Raw genomic sequence first — 19,670 nt, 5'->3', positions numbered from 1 at the left:
TCGGGTTTCGTGATTTAATGTGTCGTAAAATTTCGCAAGTAATACTAGTACACGGTGTGACACAATAAACACGGTACTAAATCGCCCTCGAAAGTAGTATCTACTATGCCCCAAAAAGTTGCAAGTGTTAGAATTCTTTAAAACGATTCTATCAAGGAAATGAACGCTTTCTTGAGGATCATCGCTCAAATCCGCAATTAATACTATCCAAAACACCACCGAGAAGGCTGCGTGTCAAAGTGAAACGTGCAAATAAATCGGTCTGGAAGGTAAGTCGTACATTGAAGCAGACAGTTGCCAACCAAAAGCAAGGGTCTTGCTCTTCCTATGTTTCAGGTATGTACTGTTTTGACTGCAAAGTAACTGCAAGAGAAAAACATGACATACGTTGCCTATTTCTTCTTTAAGCAGTCAAGTACACCCTGTGACGTACCCTCTAGCAGAATACAAGGCTGACAAGTGAGAAAGGAAAGTTGTTATCCAGGGGGTTTCGGATTGTGCTAAATAGTTTAGTAAAACCTTCTGGTGTTGCTTATCGATGGAAACTAATTTTATTTTTTCTTGTTGTTTCAGGTACGTGTAAAATGGACACCAGAAAATTTTCGGAAATGAAAAAGAAGTTACTTGTGCCGGTTCCGTATTTAAATGTGTCGCGAAATTTTGAAAGTAATACTAGTACACTATATGACACATTAAACCCCGCAAGAAATAGCTCTCAAAAGTACGTTCTACTGTTCCTCAAAGAGCTGCAAATATAAAAACACTCTAAAACGATTAGAACTAGAAAATGAATACTTTCCTGAAGGATTAGCGATCAAATCCGCAGTTAATACTTTCGGAAACATCTCCCAGAAGGCGGCGTGTTAAAGTGAAATGTGCAAATAAATCGGTCTCGAATGTAAGTCGTACTTTGAAACAGATAGTTTACAACCAAAAGCCATAGGTTTTGCGCATCGTCCACAACTACATTTATTCTTTTCCTATGTTTCAGGTGTGTACTGTATTTACTGCGAAGTAACTGCAACTGAAAAACATGATATTCGTTGCATATTTCTTCTTTAAGCAGTCACCTACACCTTGTAACGTACCCTCTAGCAGACTACGAGACTGCCAAATAAAAAAGGTAGGTTGTTATCCAAGGGAGTTCCGATTATGCTAAATAGTTTATTAACACCTTCTGGTGTTGCGTATCAATGGATACTAATTTTATTCGTTCTTCTTGTTTCAGGTACGTGTGAAATGGACACCAGAAGAGTGTCGGAAACGTTAAAGAATTTACTTGTGCGGGTTTCGTGATTACATGGGTCGCAAAATTTTTGTTTGTAATAGTTGTACACGGTATGACACTCTAAACACCGCAAGAAATCGCTTACGAAAGTACGTTCTATTTTGATTCAAAAAAACGGAATAAGTAAATGTAAAACGATTAGAACTGGAAAATTGCCACATTCTTGAGAATCATCGATCAAATCCGCAGTAAATACTCTCCAAAACACCTCCTAGAAGGATGCGTGCTGAAGCAAAATGTGCAATTAAACCGGACTGGAAGGCAAGTCGTACTTTGAAACAGACAGTTGCCAACCAAAAGCCACTGGTTTTTGCATATCGACCAGAACTACATTTATTCTTTTCTTATGTTTCAGGTGTGTACTGTATCGACTGCAATGCAACTGCAACAGAAGAACATGATATTCGTTGCATATTTCTTCTTTAAGCAGTCAGCTACACCTAGCAACGTAATCTCTAGCTGAATTAAGGCCGACAAATGAGAAACATAAGTAGCTATGCAAGGGAGTTCGGATTTTGCTAAAATAGTTTAGTAATACCTTCTGGTGTTGCTTATCGATGGAAACTAATTTTATTTTTTCTTGTTGTTTCAGGTATGTGTAAAATGTACAGCAGAAAATTTTCGGAAATGAAAAAGAAGTTATTTGTGCGGGTTCCGTATTTAAATGTGTCGCGAAATTTTGAAAGTAATACTAATACCCTATATGACACATTAAACCCCGCAAGAAATCGCTCTCAAAAGTACGCTCTACTTTTCCTCGATGAGCTGCAAATATAAAAACCCTCTAAAACAATTAGAACTACAAAATGAATACTTTCCTGAAGGATTAGCGATCAAATCCGCAGTTAATGCTTTCGAAAACATCTCCCTGAAGCCAGCGTGTTAAAGTGAAATGTGCAAATAAAGCGGTCTCGAAGGTAAGTCGTAGTTTGAAACAGATAGTTGACAACAAAAAGCCATAGGTTTAGCGCATCGTCCACAACTACATTTATTCTTTTCCTATGTTGCAGGTGTGTAATGTATTGACTGCAAAGTAACTGCAATAGAAGAACATGATATTCGTTGCATATTTCGTCTTTAAGCAGTCAGCTACACCTTGTAACGCACTCTCTGCCAGAATACAAGGCTGAGAAATGAAAACGATAAGTTGTTATCCAAGGGAGATCACATTGTGCTAAATAGTTTAGTAAAACCATCTGGTGTTGCTTATCGATTAAAACTAATTTTATTTTTTCTTCTTGTTTCAGATACGTGTAAAATGTACACCAGAAAATTTTCGGAAACGTGAAAGAAGTTACTTGCTCGGGTTTCGTGATTTAATGTGTCGTAAAATTTTACAAGTAATACTAGTACACGGTGTGACACAATAAACACGGCACTAAATCGCCCTCGAAAGTAGTATCTACTATGCCCCAAAAAGTTGCAAGTGTTAGAATTCTTTAAAACGATTCTATCAAGGAAATGAACGCTTTCTTGAGGATCATCGCTCAAATCCGCAATTAATACTATCCAAAACACCACCGAGAAGGCTGCGTGTCAAAGTGAAACGTGCAAATAAATCGGTCTGGAAGGTAAGTCGTACATTGAAGCAGACAGTTGCCAACCAAAAGCAAGGGTCTTGCTCTTCCTATGTTTCAGGTATGTACTGTTTTGACTGCAAAGTAACTGCAAGAGAAAAACATGACATACGTTGCCTATTTCTTCTTTAAGCAGTCAAGTACACCCTGTGACGTACCCTCTAGCAGAATACAAGGCTGACAAGTGAGAAAGGAAAGTTGTTATCCAGGGGGTTTCGGATTGTGCTAAATAGTTTAGTAAAACCTTCTGGTGTTGCTTATCGATGGAAACTAATTTTATTTTTTCTTGTTGTTTCAGGTACGTGTAAAATGGACACCAGAAAATTTTCGGAAATGAAAAAGAAGTTACTTGTGCCGGTTCCGTATTTAAATGTGTCGCGAAATTTTGAAAGTAATACTAGTACACTATATGACACATTAAACCCCGCAAGAAATAGCTCTCAAAAGTACGTTCTACTGTTCCTCAAAGAGCTGCAAATATAAAAACACTCTAAAACGATTAGAACTAGAAAATGAATACTTTCCTGAAGGATTAGCGATCAAATCCGCAGTTAATACTTTCGGAAACATCTCCCAGAAGGCGGCGTGTTAAAGTGAAATGTGCAAATAAATCGGTCTCGAATGTAAGTCGTACTTTGAAACAGATAGTTTACAACCAAAAGCCATAGGTTTTGCGCATCGTCCACAACTACATTTATTCTTTTCCTATGTTTCAGGTGTGTACTGTATTTACTGCGAAGTAACTGCAACTGAGAAACATGATATTCGTTGCATATTTCTTCTTTAAGCAGTCACCTACACCTTGTAACGTACCCTCTAGCAGACTACGAGACTGCCAAATAAAAAAGGTAGGTTGTTATCCAAGGGAGTTCCGATTATGCTAAATAGTTTATTAACACCTTCTGGTGTTGCGTATCAATGGATACTAATTTTATTCGTTCTTCTTGTTTCAGGTACGTGTGAAATGGACACCAGAAGAGTGTCGGAAACGTTAAAGAATTTACTTGTGCGGGTTTCGTGATTACATGGGTCGCAAAATTTTTGTTTGTAATAGTTGTACACGGTATGACACTCTAAACACCGCAAGAAATCGCTTACGAAAGTACGTTCTATTTTGATTCAAAAAAACGGAATAAGTAAATCTAAAACGATTAGAACTGGAAAATTGACACATTCTTGAGAATCATCGATCAAATCCGCAGTAAATACTCTCCAAAACACTTCCTAGAAGGATGCGTGCTGAAGCAAAATGTGCAATTAAACCGGACTGGAAGGCAAGTCGTACTTTGAAACAGACAGTTGCCAACCAAAAGCCACTGGTTTTTGCATATCGACCAGAACTACATTTATTCTTTTCTTATGTTTCAGGTGTGTACTGTATCGACTGCAATGCAACTGCAACAGAAGAACATGATATTCGTTGCATATTTCTTCTTTAAGCAGTCAGCTACACCTAGCAACGTAATCTCTAGCTGAATTAAGGCCGACAAATGAGAAACATAAGTAGCTATGCAAGGGAGTTCGGATTGTGCTAAAATAGTTTAGTAATACCTTCTGGTGTTGCTTATCGATGGAAACTAATTTTATTTTTTCTTGTTGTTTCAGGTACGTGTAAAATGGACAGCAGAAAATTTTCGGAAATGAAAAAGAAGTTATTTGTGCGGGTTCCGTATTTAAATGTGTCGCGAAATTTTGAAAGTAATACTAATACCCTATATGACACATTAAACCCCGCAAGAAATTGCTCTCAAAAGTACGCTCTACTTTTCCTCGATGAGCTGCAAATATAAAAACCCTCTAAAACAATTAGAACTACAAAATGAATACTTTCCTGAAGGATTAGCGATCAAATCCGCAGTTAATGCTTTCGAAAACATCTCCCTGAAGCCAGCGTGTTAAAGTGAAATGTGCATATAAAGCGGTCTCGAAGGTAAGTCGTACTTTGAAACAGATAGTTGACAACAAAAAGCCATAGGTTTAGCGCATCGTCCACAACTACATTTATTCTTTTCCTATGTTGCAGGTGTGTAATGTATTGACTGCAAAGTAACTGCAATAGAAGAACATGATATTCGTTGCATATTTCGTCTTTAAGCAGTCAGCTACACCTTGTAACGCACTCTCTGCCAGAATACAAGGCTGAGAAATGAAAACGATAAGTTGTTATCCAAGGCAGATCACATTGTGCTAAATAGTTTAGTAAAACCATCTGGTGTTGCTTATGGATTAAAACTAATTTTATTTTTTCTTCTTGTTTCAGATACGTGTAAAATGTACACCAGAAAATTTTCGGAAACGTGAAAGAAGTTACTTGCTCGGGTTTCGTGATTTAATGTGTCGTAAAATTTTACAAGTAATACTAGTACACGGTGTGACACAATAAACACGGCACTAAATCGCCCTCGAAAGTAGTATCTACTATGCCCCAAAAAGTTGCAAGTGATAGAATTCTTTAAAACGATTCTATCAAGGAAATGAACGCTTTCTTGAGGATCATCGCTCAAATCCGCAATTAATACTATCCAAAACACCACCGAGAAGGCTGCGTGTCAAAGTGAAATGTGCAAATAAATCGGTGTGGAAGGTAAGTCGTACATTGAAGCAGACAGTTGCCAACCAAAAGCAAGGGTCTTGCTCATCGTCCAGAACCACATTTATTCTCTTCCTATGTTTCAGGTATGTACTGTTTTGACTGCAAAGTAACTGCAAGAGAAAAACATGACATACGTTGCCTATTTCTTCTTTAAGCAGTCAAGTACACCCTGTGACGTACCCTCTAGCAGAATACAAGGCTGACAAGTGAGAAAGGAAAGTTGTTATCCAGGGGGTTTCGGATTGTGCTAAATAGTTTAGTAAAACCTTCTGGTGTTGCTTATCGATGGAAACTAATTTTATTTTTTCTTGTTGTTTCAGGTACGTGTAAAATGGACACCAGAAAATTTTCGGAAATGAAAAAGAAGTTACTTGTGCCGGTTCCGTATTTAAATGTGTCGCGAAATTTTGAAAGTAATACTAGTACACTATATGACACATTAAACCCCGCAAGAAATAGCTCTCAAAAGTACGTTCTACTGTTCCTCAAAGAGCTGCAAATATAAAAACACTCTAAAACGATTAGAACTAGAAAATGAATACTTTCCTGAAGGATTAGCGATCAAATCCGCAGTTAATACTTTCGGAAACATCTCCCAGAAGGCGGCGTGTTAAAGTGAAATGTGCAAATAAATCGGTCTCGAATGTAAGTCGTACTTTGAAACATATAGTTTACAACCAAAAGCCATAGGTTTTGCGCATCGTCCACAACTACATTTATTCTTTTCCTATGTTTCAGGTGTGTACTGTATTTACTGCGAAGTAACTGCAACTGAGAAACATGATATTCGTTGCATATTTCTTCTTTAAGCAGTCACCTACACCTTGTAACGTACCCTCTAGCAGACTATGAGACGGCCAAAAAAAAAAAAAAAAGATAGGTTGTTATCCAAGGGAGTTCCGATTATGCTAAATAGCTTATTAACACCTTCTGGTGTTGCGTATCAATGGATACTAATTTTATTCGTTCTTCTTGTTTCAGGTACGTGTGAAATGGACACCAGATGAGTGTCGGAAACGTTAAAGAATTTACTTGTGCGGGTTTCGTGATTACATGGGTCCCAAAATTTTTGTTTGTAATAGTTGTACACGGTATGACACTCTAAACACCGCAAGAAATCGCTTACGAAAGTACGTTCTATTTTGATTCAAAAAAACGGAATAAGTAAATCTAAAACGATTAGAACTGGAAAATTGACACATTCTTGAGAATCATCGATCAAATCCGCAGTAAATACTCTCCAAAACACTTCCTAGAAGGATGCGTGCTGAAGCAAAATGTGCAATTAAACCGGACTGGAAGGCAAGTCGTACTTTGAAACAGACAGTTGCCAACCAAAAGCCACTGGTTTTTGCATATCGACCAGAACTACATTTATTCTTTTCTTATGTTTCAGGTGTGTACTGTATCGACTGCAATGCAACTGCAACAGAAGAACATGATATTCATTGCATATTTCTTCTTTAAGCAGTCAGCTACACCTAGCAACGTAATCTCTAGCTGAATTAAGGCCGACAAATGAGAAACATAAGTAGCTATGCAAGGGAGTTCGGATTGTGCTAAAATAGTTTAGTAATACCTTCTGGTGTTGCTTATCGATGGAAACTAATTTTATTTTTTCTTGTTGTTTCAGGTACGTGTAAAATGGACAGCAGAAAATTTTCGGAAATGAAAAAGAAGTTATTTGTGCGGGTTCCGTATTTAAATGTGTCGCGAAATTTTGAAAGTAATACTAATACCCTATATGACACATTAAACCCCGCAAGAAATTGCTCTCAAAAGTACGCTCTACTTTTCCTCGATGAGCTGCAAATATAAAAACCCTCTAAAACAATTAGAACTACAAAATGAATACTTTCCTGAAGGATTAGCGATCAAATCCGCAGTTAATGCTTTCGAAAACATCTCCCTGAAGCCAGCGTGTTAAAGTGAAATGTGCAAATAAAGCGGTCTCGAAGGTAAGTCGTAGTTTGAAACAGATAGTTGACAACAAAAAGCCATAGGTTTAGCGCATCGTCCACAACTACATTTATTCTTTTCCTATGTTGCAGGTGTGTAATGTATTGACTGCAAAGTAACTGCAATAGAAGAACATGATATTCGTTGCATATTTCGTCTTTAAGCAGTCAGCTACACCTTGTAACGCACTCTCTGCCAGAATACAAGGCTGAGAAATGAAAACGATAAGTTGTTATCCAAGGCAGATCACATTGTGCTAAATAGTTTAGTAAAACCATCTGGTGTTGCTTATCGATTAAAACTAATTTTATTTTTTCTTCTTGTTTCAGATACGTGTAAAATGTACACCAGACAATTTTCGGAAACGTGAAAGAAGTTACTTGCTCGGGTTTCGTGATTTAATGTGTCGTAAAATTTTACAAGTAATACTAGTACACGGTGTGACACAATAAACACGGCACTAAATCGCCCTCGAAAGTAGTATCTACTATGCCCCAAAAAGTTGCAAGTGTTAGAATTCTTTAAAACGATTCTATCAAGGAAATGAACGCTTTCTTGAGGATCATCGCTCAAATCCGCAATTAATACTATCCAAAACACCACCGAGAAGGCTGCGTGTCAAAGTGAAATGTGCAAATAAATCGGTGTGGAAGGTAAGTCGTACATTGAAGCAGACAGTTGCCAACCAAAAGCAAGGGTCTTGCTCATCGTCCAGAACCACATTTATTCTCTTCCTATGTTTCAGGTATGTACTGTTTTGACTGCAAAGTAACTGCAAGAGAAAAACATGACATACGTTGCCTATTTCTTCTTTAAGCAGTCAAGTACACCCTGTGACGTACCCTCTAGCAGAATACAAGGCTGACAAGTGAGAAAGGAAAGTTGTTATCCAGGGGGTTTCGGATTGTGCTAAATAGTTTAGTAAAACCTTCTGGTGTTGCTTATCGATGGAAACTAATTTTATTTTTTCTTGTTGTTTCAGGTACGTGTAAAATGGACACCAGAAAATTTTCGGAAATGAAAAAGAAGTTACTTGTGCCGGTTCCGTATTTAAATGTGTCGCGAAATTTTGAAAGTAATACTAGTACACTATATGACACATTAAACCCCGCAAGAAATAGCTCTCAAAAGTACGTTCTACTGTTCCTCAAAGAGCTGCAAATATAAAAACACTCTAAAACGATTAGAACTAGAAAATGAATACTTTCCTGAAGGATTAGCGATCAAATCCGCAGTTAATACTTTCGGAAACATCTCCCAGAAGGCGGCGTGTTAAAGTGAAATGTGCAAATAAATCGGTCTCGAATGTAAGTCGTACTTTGAAACAGATAGTTTACAACCAAAAGCCATAGGTTTTGCACATCGTCCACAACTACATTTATTCTTTTCCTATGTTTCAGGTGTGTACTGTATTTACTGCGAAGTAACTGCAACTGAGAAACATGATATTCGTTGCATATTTCTTCTTTAAGCAGTCACCTACACCTTGTAACGTACCCTCTAGCAGACTACGAGACTGCCAAATAAAAAAGGTAGGTTGTTATCCAAGGGAGTTCCGATTATGCTAAATAGTTTATTAACACCTTCTGGTGTTGCGTATCAATGGATACTAATTTTATTCGTTCTTCTTGTTTCAGGTACGTGTGAAATGGACACCAGAAGAGTGTCGGAAACGTTAAAGAATTACTTGTGCGGGTTTCGTGATTACATGGGTCCCAAAACTTTTGTTTGTAATAGTTGTACACGGTATGACACTCTAACCACCGCAAGAAATAGCTTACGAAAGTACGTTCTATTTTGATTCAAAAAAACGGAATAAGTAAATCTAAAACGATTAGAACTGGAAAATTGACACATTCTTGAGAATCATCGATCAAATCCGCAGTAAATACTCTCCAAAACACTTCCTAGAAGGATGCGTGCTGAAGCAAAATGTGCAATTAAACCGGACTGGAAGGCAAGTCGTACTTTGAAACAGACAGTTGCCAACCAAAAGCCACTGGTTTTTGCATATCGACCAGAACTACATTTATTCTTTTCTTATGTTTCAGGTGTGTACTGTATCGACTGCAATGCAACTGCAACCGAAGAACATGATATTCGTTGCATATTTCTTCTTTAAGCAGTCAGCTACACCTAGCAACGTAATCTCTAGCTGAATTAAGGCCGACAAATGAGAAACATAAGTAGCTATGCAAGGGAGTTCGGATTGTGCTAAAATAGTTTAGTAATACCTTCTGGTGTTGCTTATCGATGGAAACTAATTTTATTTTTTCTTGTTGTTTCAGGTACGTGTAAAATGGACAGCAGAAAATTTTCGGAAATGAAAAAGAAGTTATTTGTGCGGGTTCCGTATTTAAATGTGTCGCTAAATTTTGAAAGTAATACTAATACCCTATATGACACATTAAACCCCGCAAAAAATTGCTCTCAAAAGTACGCTCTACTTTTCCTCGATGAGCTGCAAATATAAAAACCCTCTAAAACAATTAGAACTACAAAATGAATACTTTCCTGAAGGATTAGCGATCAAATCCGCAGTTAATGCATTCGAAAACATCTCCCTGAAATCAGTGTGTTAAAGTGAAATGTGCAAATAAAGCGGTCCCGAAGGTAAGTCGTACTTTGAAACAGATAGTTGACAACAAAAAGCCATAGGTTTAGCGCATCGTCCACAACTACATTTATTCTTTTCCTATGTTGCAGGTGTGTAATGTATTGACTGCAAAGTAACTGCAATAGAAGAACATGATATTCGTTGCATATTTCGTCTTTAAGCAGTCAGCTACACCTTGTAACGCACTCTCTGCCAGAATACAAGGCTGAGAAATGAAAACGATAAGTTGTTATCCAAGGGAGATCACATTGTGCTAAATAGTTTAGTAAAACCATCTGGTGTTGCTTATCGATTAAAACTAATTTTATTTTTTCTTCTTGTTTCAGATACGTGTAAAATGTACACCAGAAAATTTTCGGAAACGAGAAAGAAGTTACTTGTTCGGGTTTCGTGATTTAATGTGTCGTAAAATTTTACAAGTAATACTAGTACACGGTGTGACACAATAAACATGGCACTAAATCGCCCTCGAAAGTATTATCTACTATGCCCCAAAAAGTTGCACGTGTTAGAATTCTTTAAAACGATTCTATAAAGGAAATGAACGCTTTCTTGAGGATCATCGCTCAAATCCGCAATTAATACTATCCAAAACACCACCGAGAAGGCTGCGTGTCAAAGTGAAATGTGCAAATAAATCGGTGTGGAAGGTTAAGTCGTACATTGAAGCAGACAGTTGCCAACCAAAAGCAAGGGTCTTGCTCATCGTCCAGAACCACATTTATTCTCTTCCTATGTTTCAGGTATGTACTGTTTTCACTGCAAAGTAACTGCAAGAGAAAAACATGACATACGTTGCCTATTTCTTCTTTAAGCAGTCAAGTACACCCTGTGACGTACCCTCTAGCAGAATACAAGGCTGACAAGTGAGAAAGGAAAGTTGTTATCCAGGGGGTTTCGGATTGTGCTAAATAGTTTAGTAAAACCTTCTGGTGTTGCTTATCGATGGAAACTAATTTTATTTTTTCTTGTTGTTTCAGGTACGTGTAAAATGGACACCAGAAAATTTTCGGAAATGAAAAAGAAGTTACTTGTGCCGGTTCCGTATTTAAATGTGTCGCGAAATTTTGAAAGTAATACTAGTACACTATATGACACATTAAACCCCGCAAGAAATAGCTCTCAAAAGTACGTTCTACTGTTCCTCAAAGAGCTGCAAATATAAAAACACTCTAAAACGATTAGAACTAGAAAATGAATACTTTCCTGAAGGATTAGCGATCAAATCCGCAGTTAATACTTTCGGAAACATCTCCCAGAAGGCGGCGTGTTAAAGTGAAATGTGCAAATAAATCGGTCTCGAATGTAAGTCGTACTTTGAAACATATAGTTTACAACCAAAAGCCATAGGTTTTGCGCATCGTCCACAACTACATTTATTCTTTTCCTATGTTTCAGGTGTGTACTGTATTTACTGCGAAGTAACTGCAACTGAGAAACATGATATTCGTTGCATATTTCTTCTTTAAGCAGTCACCTACACCTTGTAACGTACCCTCTAGCAGACTACGAGACTGCCAAAAAAAAAAAAAAAAGATAGGTTGTTATCCAAGGGAGTTCCGATTATGCTAAATAGTTTATTAACACCTTCTGGTGTTGCGTATCAATGGATATTAATTTTATTCGTTCTTCTTGTTTCAGGTACGTGTGAAATGGACACCAGAAGAGTGTCGGAAACGTTAAAGAATTACTTGTGCGGGTTTCGTGATTACATGGGTCCCAAAACTTTTGTTTGTAATAGTTGTACACGGTATGACACTCTAACCACCGCAAGAAATAGCTTACGAAAGTACGTTCTATTTTGATTCAAAAAAACGGAATAAGTAAATCTAAAACGATTAGAACTGGAAAATTGACACATTCTTGAGAATCATCGATCAAATCCGCAGTAAATACTCTCCAAAACACTTCCTAGAAGGATGCGTGCTGAAGCAAAATGTGCAATTAAACCGGACTGGAAGGCAAGTCGTACTTTGAAACAGACAGTTGCCAACCAAAAGCCACTGGTTTTTGCATATCGACCAGAACTACATTTATTCTTTTCTTATGTTTCAGGTGTGTACTGTATCGACTGCAATGCAACTGCAACCGAAGAACATGATATTCGTTGCATATTTCTTCTTTAAGCAGTCAGCTACACCTAGCAACGTAATCTCTAGCTGAATTAAGGCCGACAAATGAGAAACATAAGTAGCTATGCAAGGGAGTTCGGATTGTGCTAAAATAGTTTAGTAATACCTTCTGGTGTTGCTTATCGATGGAAACTAATTTTATTTTTTCTTGTTGTTTCAGGTACGTGTAAAATGGACAGCAGAAAATTTTCGGAAATGAAAAAGAAGTTATTTGTGCGGGTTCCGTATTTAAATGTGTCGCTAAATTTTGAAAGTAATACTAATACCCTATATGACACATTAAACCCCGCAAAAAATTGCTCTCAAAAGTACGCTCTACTTTTCCTCGATGAGCTGCAAATATAAAAACCCTCTAAAACAATTAGAACTACAAAATGAATACTTTCCTGAAGGATTAGCGATCAAATCCGCAGTTAATGCATTCGAAAACATCTCCCTGAAATCAGTGTGTTAAAGTGAAATGTGCAAATAAAGCGGTCCCGAAGGTAAGTCGTACTTTGAAACAGATAGTTGACAACAAAAAGCCATAGGTTTAGCGCATCGTCCACAACTACATTTATTCTTTTCCTATGTTGCAGGTGTGTAATGTATTGACTGCAAAGTAACTGCAATAGAAGAACATGATATTCGTTGCATATTTCGTCTTTAAGCAGTCAGCTACACCTTGTAACGCACTCTCTGCCAGAATACAAGGCTGAGAAATGAAAACGATAAGTTGTTATCCAAGGGAGATCACATTGTGCTAAATAGTTTAGTAAAACCATCTGGTGTTGCTTATCGATTAAAACTAATTTTATTTTTTCTTCTTGTTTCAGATACGTGTAAAATGTACACCAGAAAATTTTCGGAAACGAGAAAGAAGTTACTTGTTCGGGTTTCGTGATTTAATGTGTCGTAAAATTTTACAAGTAATACTAGTACACGGTGTGACACAATAAACATGGCACTAAATCGCCCTCGAAAGTAGTATCTACTATGCCCCAAAAAGTTGCACGTGTTAGAATTCTTTAAAACGATTCTATAAAGGAAATGAACGCTTTCTTGAGGATCATCGCTCAAATCCGCAATTAATACTATCCAAAACACCACCGAGAAGGCTGCGTGTCAAAGTGAAATGTGCAAATAAATCGGTGTGGAAGGTTAAGTCGTACATTGAAGCAGACAGTTGCCAACCAAAAGCAAGGGTCTTGCTCATCGTCCAGAACCACATTTATTCTCTTCCTATGTTTCAGGTATGTACTGTTTTCACTGCAAAGTAACTGCAAGAGAAAAACATGACATACGTTGCCTATTTCTTCTTTAAGCAGTCAAGTACACCCTGTGACGTACCCTCTAGCAGAATACAAGGCTGACAAGTGAGAAAGGAAAGTTGTTATCCAGGGGGTTTCGGATTGTGCTAAATAGTTTAGTAAAACCTTCTGGTGTTGCTTATCGATGGAAACTAATTTTATTTTTTCTTGTTGTTTCAGGTACGTGTAAAATGGACACCAGAAAATTTTCGGAAATGAAAAAGAAGTTACTTGTGCCGGTTCCGTATTTAAATGTGTCGCGAAATTTTGAAAGTAATACTAGTACACTATATGACACATTAAACCCCGCAAGAAATAGCTCTCAAAAGTACGTTCTACTGTTCCTCAAAGAGCTGCAAATATAAAAACACTCTAAAACGATTAGAACTAGAAAATGAATACTTTCCTGAAGGATTAGCGATCAAATCCGCAGTTAATACTTTCGGAAACATCTCCCAGAAGGCGGCGTGTTAAAGTGAAATGTGCAAATAAATCGGTCTCGAATGTAAGTCGTACTTTGAAACAGATAGTTTACAACCAAAAGCCATACGTTTTGCGCATCGTCCACAACTACATTTATTCTTTTCCTATGTTTCAGGTGTGTACTGTATTTACTGCGAAGTAACTGCAACTGAGAAACATGATATTCGTTGCATATTTCTTCTTTAAGCAGTCACCTACACCTTGTAACGTACCCTCTAGCAGACTACGAGACTGCCAAAAAAAAAAAAAAAAGATAGGTTGTTATCCAAGGGAGTTCCGATTATGCTAAATAGTTTATTAACACCTTCTGGTGTTGCGTATCAATGGATACTAATTTTATTCGTTCTTCTTGTTTCAGGTACGTGTGAAATGGACACCAGAAGAGTGTCGGAAACGTTAAAGAATTTACTTGTGCGGGTTTCGTGATTACATGGGTCCCAAAATTTTTGTTTGTAATAGTTGTACACGGTATGACACACTAAACACCGCAAGAAATCGCTTACGAAAGTACGTTCTATTTTGATTCAAAAAAACGGAATAAGTAAATCTAAAACGATTAGAACTGGAAAATTGACACATTCTTGAGAATCATCGATCAAATCCGCAGTAAATACTCTCCAAAACACTTCCTAGAAGGATGCGTGCTGAAGCAAAATGTGCAATTAAACTGGACTGGAAGGCAAGTCGTACTTTGAAACAGACAGTTGCCAACCAAAAGCCACTGGTTTTTGCATATCGACCAGAACTACATTTATTCTTTTCTTATGTTTCAGGTGTGTACTGTATCGACTGCAATGCAACTGCAACAGAAGAACATGATATTCGTTGCATATTTCTTCTTTAAGCAGTCAGCTACACCTAGCAACGTAATCTCTAGCTGAATTAAGGCCGACAAATGAGAAACATAAGTAGCTATGCAAGGGAGTTCGGATTGTGCTAAAATAGTTTAGTAATACCTTCTGGTGTTGCTTATCGATGGAAACTAATTTTATTTTTTCTTGTTGTTTCAGGTACGTGTAAAATGGACAGCAGAAAATTTTCGGAAATGAAAAAGAAGTTATTTGTGCGGGTTCCGTATTTAAATGTGTCGCGAAATTTTGAAAGTAATACTAATACCCTATATGACACATTAAACCCCGCAAAAAATTGCTCTCAAAAGTACGCCCTACTTTTCCTCGATGAGCTGCAAATATAAAAACCCTCTAAAACAATTAGAACTACAAAATGAATACTTTCCTAAAGGATTAGCGATCAAATCCGCAGTTAATGCATTCGAAAACATCTCCCTGAAATCAGTGTGTTAAAGTGAAATGTGCAAATAAAGCGGTCTCGAAGGTAAGTCGTACTTTGAAACAGATAGTTGACAACAAAAAGCCATAGGTTTAGCGCATCGTCCACAACTACATTTATTCTTTTCCTATGTTGCAGGTGTGTAATGTATTGACTGCAAAGTAACTGCAATAGAAGAACATGATATTCGTTGCATATTTCGTCTTTAAGCAGTCAGCTACACCTTGTAACGCACTCTCTGCCAGAATACAAGGCTGAGAAATGAAAACGATAAGTTGTTATCCAAGGGAGATCACATTGTGCTAAATAGTTTAGTAAAACCATCTGGTGTTGCTTATCGATTAAAACTAATTTTATTTTTTCTTCTTGTTTCAGATACGTGTAAAATGTACACCAGAAAATTTTCGGAAACGAGAAAGAAGTTACTTGTTCGGGTTTCGTGATTTAATGTGTCGTAAAATTTTACAAGTAATACTAGTACACGGTGTGACACAATAAACATGGCACTAAATCGCCCTCGAAAGTAGTATCTACTATGCCCCAAAAAGTTGCACGTGTTAGAATTCTTTAAAACGATTCTATAAAGGAAATGAACGCTTTCTTGAGGATCATCGCTCAAATCCGCAATTAATGCTATCCAAAACACCACCGAGAAGCCTGCGTGTCAAAGTGAAATGTGCAAATAAATCGGTGTGGAAGGTTAAGTCGTACATTGAAGCAGACAGTTGCCAACCAAAAGCAAGGGTCTTGCTCATCGTCCAGAACCACATTTATTCTCTTCCTATGTTTCAGGTATGTACTGTTTTGACTGCAAAGTAACTGCAAGAGAAAAACATGACATACGTTGCCTATTTCTTCTTTAAGCAGTCAAGTACACCCTGTGACGTACCCTCTAGCAGAATACAAGGCTGACAAGTGAGAAAGGAAAGTTGTTATCCAGGGGGTTTCGGATTGTGCTAAATAGTTTAGTAAAACCTTCTGGTGTTGCTTATCGATGGAAACTAATTTTATTTTTTCTTGTTGTTTCAGGTACGTGTAAAATGGACACCAGAAAATTTTCGGAAATGAAAAAGAAGTTACTTGTGCCGGTTCCGTATTTAAATGTGTCGCGAAATTTTGAAAGTAATACTAGTACACTATATGACACATTAAACCCCGCAAGAAATAGCTCTCAAAAGTACGTTCTACTGTTCCTCAAAGAGCTGCAAATATAAAAACACTCTAAAACGATTAGAACTAGAAAATGAATACTTTCCTGAAGGATTAGCGATCAAATCCGCAGTTAATACTTTCGGAAACATCTCCCAGAAGGCGGCGTGTTAAAGTGAAATGTGCAAATAAATCGGTCTCGAATGTAAGTCGTACTTTGAAACAGATAGTTTACAACCAAAAGCCATAGGTTTTGCACATCGTCCACAACTACATTTATTCTTTTCCTATGTTTCAGGTGTGTACTGTATTTACTGCGAAGTAACTGCAACTGAGAAACATGATATTCGTTGCATATTTCTTCTTTAAGCAGTCACCTACACCTTGTAACGTACCCTCTAGCAGACTACGAGACTGCCAAAAAAAAAAAAAAAGATAGGTTGTTATCCAAGGGAGTTCCGATTATGCTAAATAGTTTATTAACACCTTCTGGTGTTGCGTATCAATGGATACTAATTTTATTCGTTCTTCTTGTTTCAGGTACGTGTGAAATGGACACCAGAAGAGTGTCGGAAACGTTAAAGAATTACTTGTGCGGGTTTCGTGATTACATGGGTCCCAAAACTTTTGTTTGTAATAGTTGTACACGGTATGACACTCTAAAAACCGCAAGAAATAGCTTACGAAAGTACGTTCTATTTTGATTCAAAAAAACGGAATAAGTAAATCTAAAACGATTAGAACTGGAAAATTGACACATTCTTGAGAATCATCGATCAAATCCGCAGTAAATACTCTCCAAAACACTTCCTAGAAGGATGCGTGCTGAAGCAAAATGTGCAATTAAACCGGACTGGAAGGCAAGTCGTACTTTGAAACAGACAGTTGCCAACCAAAAGCCACTGGTTTTTGCATATCGACCAGAACTACATTTATTCTTTTCTTATGTTTCAGGTGTGTACTGTATCGACTGCAATGCAACTGCAACCGAAGAACATGATATTCGTTGCATATTTCTTCTTTAAGCAGTCAGCTACACCTAGCAACGTAATCTCTAGCTGAATTAAGGCCGACAAATGAGAAACATAAGTAGCTATGCAAGGGAGTTCGGATTGTGCTAAAATAGTTTAGTAATACCTTCTGGTGTTGCTTATCGATGGAAACTAATTTTATTTTTTCTTGTTGTTTCAGGTACGTGTAAAATGGACAGCAGAAAATTTTCGGAAATGAAAAAGAAGTTATTTGTGCGGGTTCCGTATTTAAATGTGTCGCGAAATTTTGAAAGTAATACTAATACCCTATATGACACATTAAACCCCGCAAAAAATTGCTCTCAAAAGTACGCTCTACTTTTCCTCGATGAGCTGCAAATATAAAAACCCTCTAAAACAATTAGAACTACAAAATGAATACTTTCCTAAAGGATTAGCGATCAAATCCGCAGTTAATGCATTCGAAAACATCTCCCTGAAATCAGTGTGTTAAAGTGAAATGTGCAAATAAAGCGGTCTCGAAGGTAAGTCGTACTTTGAAACAGATAGTTGACAACAAAAAGCCATATGTTTAGCGCATCGTCCACAACTACATTTATTCTTTTCCTATGTTGCAGGTGTGTAATGTATTGACTGCAAAGTAACTGCAATAGAAGAACATGATATTCGTTGCATATTTCGTCTTTAAGCAGTCAGCTACACCTTGTAACGCACTCTCTGCCAGAATACAAGGCTGAGAAATGAAAACGATAAGTTGTTATCCAAGGGAGATCACATTGTGCTAAATAGTTTAGTAAAACCATCTGGTGTTGCTTATCGATTAAAACTAATTTTATTTTTTCTTCTTGTTTCAGATACGTGTAAAATGTACACCAGAAAATTTTCGGAAACGAGAAAGAAGTTACTTGTTCGGGTTTCGTGATTTAATGTGTCGTAAAATTTTACAAGTAATACTAGTACACGGTGTGACACAATAAACATGGCACTAAATCGCCCTCGAAAGTAGTATCTACTATGCCCCAAAAAGTTGCACGTGTTAGAATTCTTTAAAACGATTCTATAAAGGAAATGAACGCTTTCTTGAGGATCATCGCTCAAATCCGCAATTAATGCTATCCAAAACACCACCGAGAAGCCTGCGTGTCAAAGTGAAATGTGCAAATAAATCGGTGTGGAAGGTTAAGTCGTACATTGAAGCAGACAGTTGCCAACCAAAAGCAAGGGTCTTGCTCATCGTCCAGAACCACATTTATTCTCTTCCTATGTTTCAGGTATGTACTGTTTTGACTGCAAAGTAACTGCAAGAGAAAAACATGACATACGTTGCCTATTTCTTCTTTAAGCAGTCAAGTACACCCTGTGACGTACCCTCTAGCAGAATACAAGGCTGACAAGTGAGAAAGGAAAGTTGTTATCCAGGGGGTTTCGGATTGTGCTAAATAGTTTAGTAAAACCTTCTGGTGTTGCTTATCGATGGAAACTAATTTTATTTTTTCTTGTTGTTTCAGGTACGTGTAAAATGGACACCAGAAAATTTTCGGAAATGAAAAAGAAGTTACTTGTGCCGGTTCCGTATTTAAATGTGTCGCGAAATTTTGAAAGTAATACTAGTACACTATATGACACATTAAACCCCGCAAGAAATAGCTCTCAAAAGTACGTTCTACTGTTCCTCAAAGAGCTGCAAATATAAAAACACTCTAAAACGATTAGAACTAGAAAATGAATACTTTCCTGAAGGATTAGCGATCAAATCCGCAGTTAATACTTTCGGAAACATCTCCCAGAAGGCGGCGTGTTAAAGTGAAATGTGCAAATAAATCGGTCTCGAATGTAAGTCGTACTTTGAAACAGATAGTTTACAACCAAAAGCCATAGGTTTTGCGCATCGTCCACAACTACATTTATTCTTTTCCTATGTTTCAGGTGTGTACTGTATTTACTGCGAAGTAACTGCAACTGAGAAACATGATATTCGTTGCATATTTCTTCTTTAAGCAGTCACCTACACCTTGTAACGTACCCTCTAGCAGACTACGAGACTGCCAAAAAAAAAAAAAAAAGATAGGTTGTTATCCAAGGGAGTTCCGATTATGCTAAATAGTTTATTAACACCTTCTGGTGTTGCGTATCAATGGATACTAATTTTATTCGTTCTTCTTGTTTCAGGTACGTGTGAAATGGACACCAGAAGAGTGTCGGAAACGTTAAAGAATTTACTTGTGCGGGTTTCGTGATTACATGGGTCCCAAAATTTTTGTTTGTAATAGTTGTACACGGTATGACACACTAAACACCGCA

The sequence above is a fragment of the Schistocerca nitens genome, chromosome 9, assembly GCF_023898315.1.
Source record: "Schistocerca nitens isolate TAMUIC-IGC-003100 chromosome 9, iqSchNite1.1, whole genome shotgun sequence".
NCBI classification, from domain to species: Eukaryota; Metazoa; Arthropoda; class Insecta; order Orthoptera; family Acrididae; genus Schistocerca; species Schistocerca nitens.
Note: the sequence above shows the minus strand (reverse complement) of the source record.